Raw genomic sequence first — 11,357 nt, 5'->3', positions numbered from 1 at the left:
ACTAGAGACAGTAAGGAGACATCACTAGAGACAGTAAGGAGACATCACTAGAGACAGTAAGGAGACGTCACTAGAGACAGTAAGGAGACATCACTAGAGACAGTAAGGAGACATCACTAGATACAGTAAGGAGACATCACTAGAGACAGTAAGGAGACGTCACTAGAGACAGTAAGGAGACGTCACTAGAGACAGTAAGGAGACATCACTAGAGACAGTAAGGAGACGTCACTAGAGACAGTAAGGAGACGTCACTAGAGACAGTAAGGGGACGTCACTAGAGACAGTAAGGAGACGTCACTAGAGACAGTAAGGAGACGTCACTAGAGACAGTAAGGAGACGTCACTAGAGACAGTAAGGAGACGTCACTAGAGACAGTAAGGAGACGTCACTAGAGACAGTAAGGAGACATCACTAGAGACAGTAAGGAGACATCACTAGAGACAGTAAGGGGACGTCACTAGAGACAGTAAGGAGACGTCACTAGAGATAGTAAGGGGACATCACTAGAGACAGTAAGGAGACATCACTAGAGACAGTAAGGGGACGTCACTAGAGACAGTAAGGGGACATCACTAGAGACAGTAAGGAGACGTCACTAGAGACAGTAAGGAGACATCACTAGAGACAGTAAGGAGACGTCACTAGAGACAGTAAGGAGACATCACTAGAGACAGTAAGGGGACATCACTAGAGACAGTAAGGAGACATCACTAGAGACAGTAAGGAGACATCACTAGAGACAGTAAGGAGACGTGACTAGAGACAGTAAGGAGACGTGACTAGAGACAGTAAGGAGACATTACTAGAGACAGTAAGGGGACGTCACTAGAGACAGTAAGGAGACATAACTAGAGACAGTAAGGAGACGTGACTAGAGACAGTAAGGAGACATCACTAGAGACAGTAAGGAGACGTCACTAGAGACAGTAAGGAGACGTGACTAGAGACAGTAAGGAGACGTCACTAGAGACAGTAAGGAGACGTCACTAGAGACAGTAAGGAGACGTGACTAGAGACAGTAAGGAGACATCACTAGAGACAGTAAGGAGACATCACTAGAGACAGTAAGGAGACATCACTAGAGACAGTAAGGAGACATCACTAGAGACAGTAAGGAGACGTCACTAGAGACAGTAAGGAGAGTCACTAGAGACAGTAAGGAGACGTCACTAGAGACAGTAAGGGGACATCACTAGAGACAGTAAGGGGACGTCACTAGAGACAGTAAGGAGACGTCACTAGAGACAGTAAGGGGACATCACTAGAGACAGTAAGGGGACATCACTAGAGACAGTAAGGAGACATCACTAGAGACAGTAAGGAGACGTCACTAGAGACAGTAAGGAGACATCACTAGAGACAGTAAGGAGACATGACTAGAGACAGTAAGGAGACATCACTAGAGACAGTAAGGAGACGTCACTAGAGACAGTAAGGAGACATCACTAGAGACAGTAAGGAGACGTGACTAGAGACAGTAAGGAGACGTCACTAGAGACAGTAAGGAGACGTCACTAGAGACAGTAAGGAGACATCACTAGAGACAGTAAGGAGACATCACTAGACAGTAAGGAGACATCACTAGAGACAGTAAGGGGACATCACTAGAGACAGTAAGGAGACGTCACTAGAGACAGTAAGGGGACGTCACTAGAGACAGTAAGGAGACGTCACTAGAGACAGTAAGGAGACGTCACTAGAGACAGTAAGGAGACGTCACTAGAGACAGTAAGGAGACATCACTAGAGACAGTAAGGAGACGTCACTAGAGACAGTAAGGAGACGTCACTAGAGACAGTAAGGAGACGTCACTAGAGACAGTAAGGAGACGTGACTAGAGACAGTAAGGAGACGTCACTAGAGACAGTAAGGAGACATCACTAGAGACAGTAAGGAGACATCACTAGAGACAGTAAGGAGACATCACTAGAGACAGTAAGGGGACGTCACTAGAGACAGTAAGGAGACGTGACTAGAGACAGTAAGGAGACGTCACTAGAGACAGTAAGGAGACGTCACTAGAGACAGTAAGGGGACGTCACTAGAGACAATAAGGAGACATCACTAGAGACAGTAAGGAGACATCACTAGAGACAGTAAGGAGACGTCACTAGAGACAGTAAGGAGACATCACTAGAGACAGTAAGGAGACGTCACTAGAGACAGTAAGGAGACGTCACTAGAGACAGTAAGGAGACGTGACTAGAGACAGTAAGGAGACGTGACTAGAGACAGTAAGGAGACATCACTAGAGACAGTAAGGAGACATCACTAGAGACAGTAAGGAGACGTGACTAGAGACAGTAAGGAGACATCACTAGAGACAGTAAGGAGACGTCACTAGAGACATTAAGGAGACGTCACTAGAGACAGTAAGGAGACATCACTAGAGACAGTAAGGAGACGTGACTAGAGACAGTAAGGAGACATCACTAGAGACAGTAAGGAGACGTCACTAGAGACAATAAGGAGACGTGACTAGAGACAGTAAGGAGACATCACTAGAGACAGTAAGGAGACATCACTAGAGACAGTAAGGAGACGTGACTAGAGACAGTAAGGAGACGTCACTAGAGACAGTAAGGAGACATCACTAGAGACAGTAAGGAGACATCACTAGAGACAGTAAGGAGACATCACTAGAGACAGTAAGGAGACGTCACTAGAGACAGTAAGGAGACATCACTAGAGACAGTAAGGAGACGTGACTAGAGACAGTAAGGAGACATCACTAGAGACAGTAAGGAGACATCACTAGAGACAGTAAGGAGACATCACTAGAGACAATAAGGAGACGTCACTAGAGACAATAAGGAGACATCACTAGAGACAGTAAGGAGACATCACTAGAGACAGTAAGGGACGTCACTAGAGACAGTAAGGGGACATCACTAGAGACAGTAAGGAGACATCACTATAGACAGTAAGGAGACATCACTAGATACAGTAAGGAGACATCACTAGAGACAGTAAGGAGACGTCACTAGAGACAGTAAGGAGACATCACTAGAGACAGTAAGGAGACGTCACTAGAGACAATAAGGAGACGTCACTAGAGACAATAAGGAGACATCACTAGAGACAGTAAGGAGACATCACTAGAGACAGTAAGGGACGTCACTAGAGACAGTAAGGGGACATCACTAGAGACAGTAAGGGGACGTCACTAGAGACAGTAAGGAGACATCACTAGATACAGTAAGGAGACATCACTAGATACAGTAAGGAGACATCACTAGAGACAGTAAGGGGACGTCACTAGAGACAGTAAGGAGACGTCACTAGAGACAATAAGGAGACGTCACTAGAGACAATAAGGAGACATCACTAGAGACAGTAAGGAGACATCACTAGAGACAGTAAGGGGACGTCACTAGAGACAGTAAGGAGACATCACTATAGACAGTAAGGAGACATCACTAGAGACAGTAAGGAGACGTCACTAGAGACAGTAAGGAGACGTGACTAGAGACAGTAAGGAGACATCACTAGAGACAGTAAGGAGACATCACTAGAGACAGTAAGGAGACGTCACTAGAGATAGTAAGGAGACATCACTAGAGACAGTAAGGAGACGTGACTAGAGACAGTAAGGAGACATCACTAGAGACAGTAAGGAGACATCACTAGAGACAGTAAGGAGACATCACTAGAGACAGTAAGGAGACATCACTAGAGACAGTAAGGAGACGTGACTAGAGATAGTAAGGAGACATCACTAGAGACAGTAAGGAGACATCACTAGAGACAGTAAGGGGACATCACTAGAGACAGTAAGGAGACATTACTAGAGACAGTAAGGAGACATCACTAGAGACAGTAAGGGGACGTCACTAGAGACAGTAAGGAGACGTCACTAGAGACAGTAAGGAGACGTGACTAGAGACAGTAAGGAGACGTCACTAGAGACAGTAAGGAGACATCACTAGAGACAGTAAGGAGACGTCACTAGAGACAGTAAGGGGACATCACTAGAGACAGTAAGGAGACGTCACTAGAGACAGTAAGGAGACATCACTAGATACAGTAAGGAGACATCACTAGAGACAGTAAGGAGACGTCACTAGAGACAGTAAGGGGACATCACTAGAGACAGTAAGGAGACGTCACTAGAGACAGTAAGGGGACATCACTAGAGACAGTAAGGAGACGTCACTAGAGACAGTAAGGGGACATCACTAGAGACAGTAAGGGGACACTTGAGGATGCTCTGGGGGACGTCACTAGAGACAGTAAGGGGACATTACTAGAGACAGTAAGGGGACATCACTAGAGACAGTAAGGGGACATCACTAGAGACAGTAAGGAGACATTACTAGAGACAGTAAGGAGACATGACTAGAGACAGTAAGGAGACGTGACTAGAGACAGTAAGGAGACATCACTAGAGACAGTAAGGGGACATCACTAGAGACAGTAAGGAGACATCACTAGAGACAGTAAGGGGACATCACTAGAGACAGTAAGGAGACATCACTAGAGACAGTAAGGAGACATTACTAGAGACAGTAAGGAGACATCACTAGAGACAGTAAGGAGACATCACTAGAGACAGTAAGGAGACATCACTAGAGACAGTAAGGAGACATCACTAGAGACAGTAAGGAGACGTCACTAGAGACAGTAAGGAGACGTGACTAGAGACAGTAAGGAGACATCACTAGAGACAGTAAGGAGACGTCACTAGAGACAGTAAGGAGACATCACTAGAGACAGTAAGGAGACATGACTAGAGACAGTAAGGAGACGTCACTAGAGACAGTAAGGAGACGTCACTAGAGACAGTAAGGGGACATCACTAGAGACAGTAAGGAGACGTCACTAGAGACAGTAAGGAGACGTCACTAGAGACAGTAAGGAGACGTCACTAGAGACAGTAAGGAGACGTCACTAGAGACAGTAAGGAGACATCACTAGAGACAGTAAGGAGACATCACTAGAGACAGTAAGGAGACGTCACTAGAGATAGTAAGGGGACATCACTAGAGACAGTAAGGAGACATCACTAGAGACAGTAAAGGACGTCACTAGAGACAGTAAGGAGACATCACTAGAGACAGTAAGGGGACATCACTAGAGACAGTAAGGAGACATCACTATAGACAGTAAGGAGACATCACTAGAGACAGTAAGGGGACATCACTAGAGACAGTAAGGAGACATCACTAGAGACAGTAAGGGGACGTGTGGGGACACTCTGGGGGACATCACGACACTAGAGACAGTAAGGAGACGTCACTAGAGACAGTAAGGGGACGTCACTAGAGACAGTAAGGGGACGTCACTAGAGATAGTAAGGGGACATCACTAGAGACAGTAAGGAGACGTCACTAGAGACAGTAAAGAGACGACACTAGAGACAGTAAGGAGACATCACTAGAGATAGTAAGGAGACGTGACTAGAGACAGTAAGGGGACGTCACTAGAGATAGTAAGGGGACATCACTAGAGACAGTAAGGAGACGTCACTAGAGACAGTACAGAGACGACACTAGAGACAGTAAGGAGACATCACTAGAGATAGTAAGGAGACGTCACTAGAGATAGTAAGGAGACATCACTAGAGACGGTAAGGAGACATCACTAGAGACAGTAAGGGGACATCACTAGAGACAGTAAGGAGACATCACTAGAGACAGTAAGGAGACGTTAAGAAACGAAGGGATGGAAAAAGTGCAGAGACACATTTCATCTGCGACTGTGCATGTGTGTGTGTGTGAGTGTGTGTGTGTGTGTGTGTGTGTGTGTGTGTGTGTGTGCGTGTGTGTGTGTGTTCCTGTGGGTCGCCCATCTCGCATGTGTGTGTGTTAATCTGCATGACAATTAAAGACTTCTCTTACTATAGGGGTACCCAGAGAGAGGAGACTTGATGAAACCCTGCCCCAGGTAGATGTTTGAACGTCATGTTATATCCTGCCCAGCAGAGGGCAGCATTTCACTGCCTTCTGAGGCCCACGGATCAAGTCCAAAAAGAACATTTTGAGTGGATTCTGACATGGAAGTCATTCGACACACTGATAGAATGATGACTCTGAGAGCAACTGCACTGTATGCCCAAGTTCATGTGTCTTCATGTTCTTTTGAAATATATTTTGGTATTGTTATGTATTCTTTTTATTGTTCTGTGCATCGGGCTCTCTTGTTTTGTCAATATTGTTGCTCATGGGATTTGCCTATTTACAAAACAGTCGCATAGTAATGATATCTGGTGACAACTGAAGTGATATTTAATTATTACCGATCATATTGTAGATACAGATATAATATAGATACTGGTGCAATTATCATTCATTATTATTGTTGTTATTATTATTATTAGTAGTAGTAGACGTATTGCTATTATTGCTATTGTTATTATTATCATACACGCTGTCTCTCTCTCTTTCAATCATAATACTGTTTTTATATTCTCTTTATTTAAATGAACAGTATTCTATATGATTATGTAGCAAGAAATGAATAAAAGCAATATATAATGATGTCATCATGGATGAGATGTTATGTTATTGATATAATGTTGTTAAAGTTGTTACTTTCTGGCTCAGCTGTGGCTTTGTATGTGATTTATCTTTATTACTAAAAAGTTACAGATGAAAAAAAATAAAATTGTAATCAAATATTTTTGGAAAGTGAAACCTAATAACATGTAGCATGTAAATGATAATGTACAGTAATAGCAGCCTGTGACTTGGCCTGTTTGATTTTCGCAATACGTTTAAAAATACAATGTTTAATCTCTCAGGAGGACACATGACAGGCAGCATAATGTACACCAAATTGTATATAGGTATATATTTGTCTAATCAGTTCATTAACAATTGATCACTTCAATGGGAGTAGCATTTCAATTCGATTACCAACTCCAATGACCTCATTTTCACATAGAATCCTGACTGTACAACACAGAGAGAGAGAGAGAGAGAGAGAGAGAGAGAGAGAGAGAGAGAGAGAGAGAGAGAGAGAGAGAGAGAGAGAGAGAGAGAGAGAGAGAGGAGAGAGGGAGAGAGAGAGAGAGAGAGAGAGAGAGAGAGAGAGAGAGAGAGAGAGAGAGAGAGAGAGAGAGAGAGAGATGGATACTGTAGATAGGTAGATAATTAATATAAATAATGGCCCCGCCCCCCCGTGGACACTCCCAGTAGGTGAGTGGCCTGTGTGGCTGGTGACGTCACGGACTGGCTTTGTTGCTCTGTGGCAATCAATGTCACTGATCGGGCAAAAAGACCCAGATGGAAGAGCTAACTCCGGTGGCCAAGGAGTCGTTAACTGGGAAATAAACAGGTTCACTTGAGAAGTGTTATAGTATTATTTGGATCTGTTGTGAAACGCCACTCCAGCAGGTGGGAGACAGACAGACGATGCCACACGACAACAACAGAGAGTATCAGGTAACGTTGCGTTGCATCCTTGTGTTCAAACAGTCCGTGGATACTAGAACTAGCTTGGTCTATAATAGTAGAATATGACTGAAGTGACCTAATGTCAGCGAACGTGGTCATAACTAGCGTCGATTTTGCTATTATTATGTGGATATATAACGTCACGTTGGCTAATGACAGTCTGAATGTTGGTGTTTTTCTTCTTCACCGACCACAGTTATTACCGTGGCGGTGGATGAGTGTCTCTCCGCGGCGGCGTTACTCCATGAGACCCACGGATGTCGCTACTAGCCGCGAGCTAACTAACGTCAAACACGTCAACGAGTTAGCTCGCGGCTAGCGACGTCCGTTGGTTTGAACGTCAAATGCTAACACACTCTTTGTGACGTTAGCTCGCGGCTAGCGACGTCCGTTGGTTTGAACGTCAAATGCTAACACACTCTTTGTGACGTTAGCTCGCGGCTAGCGACGTCCGTTGGTTTGAACGTCAAATGCTAACACACTCTTTGTGACGTTAGCTCGCGGCTAGCGACGTCCGTGTTCGTTTCCTTAACCCTTTCACTGCCGCACTACTACCAAACGGTTAACCCTTTCACTGCGGCAATACACATAATGAATGAGAACTTTATTTAACAGATTGCAGAATGGGTACAATACAGTACGGCTCAATACACACAATTGTTAAGGGGATGCAGACCTGAGAAAGACGTTTATCTGGTTTACATCAGGGTCCCCCATTTTCAATTCATATAGACATTTATGACATACACAACATACATGACATTTATGTTATGGCATAGGGACATAGGTATTTAGTACTGATACATTTGTGACATAAACGGTATTCAAATATACAGTACTGTTACCCCTAGATCCTGACAGAGTATATACATATGATGGGGAGGGGACTGTACATTAGGAGGGGGTGGGTGGGTGGGAGAGAAATATACATATGGCGGGGAGGAGACTGTCTATTAGGTCAGGAGGTGGGGGTTTTGGGCATTTATGGTGGCCAGTTTCGAATTTCAGCCTCCCGTAGGTGCTCTTTAAGAGCGGTTTTGAATGTGGGTAGGTTAATAATAACCCTTTCACTGCCACACGACAGCAGGTTAATAACCCTTTCACTGCCACACGACAGAAGGTTAACCCTGTTCACTGCAACACTACATAAGGTTAACCCTTTACTATCCCTTAAAATATATTTTGTTTTTAAGAATTGTAAAGGACAAGTGTGTTTTTGATTTGTTGTAAACAAAGACAGAAAATAAACTTCATGCATTCAATTAATAAACTGTATGCCTCACTGTCACTGTGTGGAAGAGACTGGGATATTTTTTTTGTGCAGCAAGGCAACATCAGGCTTGGCTTAAAACATTACTTTCCTAACTTAGTGAAACTAAATGTAACAAATTAACACATAGATATAAATGTACTGAATGGTTATTTCGGATTTTTACCGATACCCGATCCAGCTATTTTACTGATATCGGCGGCCGATACCAATACCAATATCGGATCGGTGCATCCCTAGTTAAGTAATGCTAACGGCGCTATGGTTAGCTGGGGGGGACAGAGTCGTTCGCGATGACAAAGACGTGCCTGATGCGGAAAATCATCAGGACACAATTACATAAAATAAAAATAAAAACGTAATAAAAGTATGATATATGAAGGAATCCCTTAGTAAAAGCCCTGAATCACCAAATAACGACTATAATAACTCTGTAAACGCAGCACAGACGAGTCTGCTGTTTTGGCCACAACAAGACTCTTGTCTGAACACCTGTTGGGTATCTGTCCCTGACACTAACCACGCCAGCAGGCTATTCATATTCAAATGAGACAAGTAAGCTGGTTAGCGATGCATCTAACATTTATGGAAACATTGTGTACTGAGTACTGACTGGTCCAACCAGGTGCCCCCGAAACATGAGGGAGAGAGAGAGAACTGTGAACCAGGCAGTTTTGATTGATTGAACATTTTATTAACAGATTGCAGAATGGGTACAGTACAGCTCAATACACACAATTGTTAAGGGGATGCAGACCAGGGCCCCGTTCCATGTACGTGGTTCAACTAAGTCGATCAACATGTCCATTATCCAGCTTCAGTTAACCCGATGTTCAAAGCCGGGATTTTCCTGTTTCACAAAGCAGGATTCAGTCTCGTTAACTCAAGCCAGACTTGAGAGTCCAGGCTCAAGTCAGGCTAGATGCGCGCTCCCGTTTTAGGTGGAAAGCCAGCACGTATCGATGGCAGAGACCCTGATTCTCAACGGCATTGATTGATTAATTGATTTAAGACCTTTATTGACAGATTGCAATAGGCTCAATCGCCTCGCCGACAAGTTAAATGCGTTATCTATAGGCTATTCTAAGTCCCTCATTACCTCAATCAATCAGATTATATTTCTTAAATTTGCCTGCTGGATTGAATAATCAAATGAGATCTTGCTAGCGAAAATAACTAGTTAACTGTTATACAGAATTACGAGACGGCTTTCTTGCCCATTGATTGATGTATAGTCAATGTTTAACTTATCTCCTATGTGGTCCAACGGGTTGTTCTTTTGACTTCCACACGGACGACCGGGGTTCAATACCCGCCTAGTCTTTTCCTTCTTTTTGCAATATAGGAATAATTCAATTTGGTGCACGTTGAGAGCTATATAAAGAATGACATCCTCAATGCATGTAGATTTATAACATTTTAACTTAAAACCAGGCTACTTTGGCGTATAATCATTAATATTATATTCAAAAAAATCATATTGGAAACACGGGGATTTGAACCCGGATCGCTAGGTTGGGAGACATGAGCGCTACCGCTGGGCCACTGTGCCAGATGGGATAGATTCATTGTTTATACATTAATGAACGAGAGACCCGTGTTTAGAATATCCCTTATTTTGAATGAAGTTTTATTTCTTCATCCTCATTCATTCATGTGACGTCAACGGCTCATTCAATTTCTCAAATCCGTCAAACAGCGCATCTCATCAGACATCTTAATCCCAGTTACAATTAAAATAACCACATCATGTGTACGTCGCACGAGCGAGCGCCACCGTCGCCACGGTATATATAACGTGCATTATTTAGGACAAAGTGAATTTAATATCAGCATTTTGGGTCTATTTTACATTTTCAAAAGCCCCCTCTGGAAGAATGGAGCACAAAAACGTATTCAGAATGGTATAATGCAGATCGTAGACTGTGGGAATAGTTTCAGGAAACGGGCTGTCACTTCTTTGCGGGGGCGTGGCTCTGCGTGATCCGGCTAAGTTGAACTTGAACTCTGCTTTCGAGCAGGCTCAAACTTTTTGGATATGTTGTCATGGTGATTTGGGAAATCCTGGTACATGAAATCGGAAAGTCAGGCTAACCGAGTTATCCAGCTAAAGTTATCGGCTAACTCGGTTATCCCGGTACATGGAACGGGCCCAGAGAGAGACTTTCGTCTTGTTTACATCAGGGTCCCCCATTTTCAATTCATCATAACATACCGTATATGACATACACGACATACAGATAGGGGAGGAGTCATTTCTGTATTCAGCAGCTGTCTTTTGGAACAGTCTGCCCAGTGACCTGAAAATCGTAGACAATGCCGTTAGATTCAAGTCCAGCCTGAAGACATGGCTCAAAAGGGACTATACTTTAACCTAGACACTTAGCTTAAGGCACCCTTGCATGTTGTATGAGTCTGTTATGTATATAAATGGTATTATGTGATGTGTTGTGATGTCATGTTTTGTATGATGCATGTCTAAGCATCACACTCCCCCACCCCCCTACAAGGACCACAATGGAAATAAGCTCTGAGCTTTTTTGTGTTTCATCCTTGGCAGTATCTCCTGACTGTGCTTTCTGTCACATGTTTATTTTTTATATTGTCAAATAAAGTAATTCATTCATAGACAGTTCTGTTACATCTAGACATTTATGACATACCAGATTTGCAAATACAGTACTGT

The 11,357-nt window shown here is 43.5% G+C and overlaps 1 protein-coding gene across 1 annotated transcript in view; it reads left to right on the top strand.

Annotated features, from left to right (window-relative positions):
• Nucleotides 1-7,231: 7,231 nt before the first annotated feature.
• The window catches only part of LOC311246301 (solute carrier family 45 member 4-like), a 57,740-nt gene continuing 53,614 nt past the window's right edge, over nt 7,232-11,357 (top strand). The window contains exon 1 of the mRNA XM_084336448.1: nt 7,232-7,389. The gene's annotated coding sequence lies outside the window, so the exon portion shown is untranslated. The remainder of the gene's footprint in view (nt 7,390-11,357) is intronic.

The sequence above is a fragment of the Notolepis coatsorum genome, assembly GCF_963971535.1.
Source record: "Notolepis coatsorum genome assembly, chromosome: 19".
Taxonomy (NCBI): Eukaryota; Metazoa; Chordata; class Actinopteri; order Aulopiformes; family Paralepididae; genus Notolepis; species Notolepis coatsorum.
The sequence above is the reverse complement of the archived record's forward strand: the minus strand, read 5'-3'. Positions and strand labels throughout refer to the sequence as shown.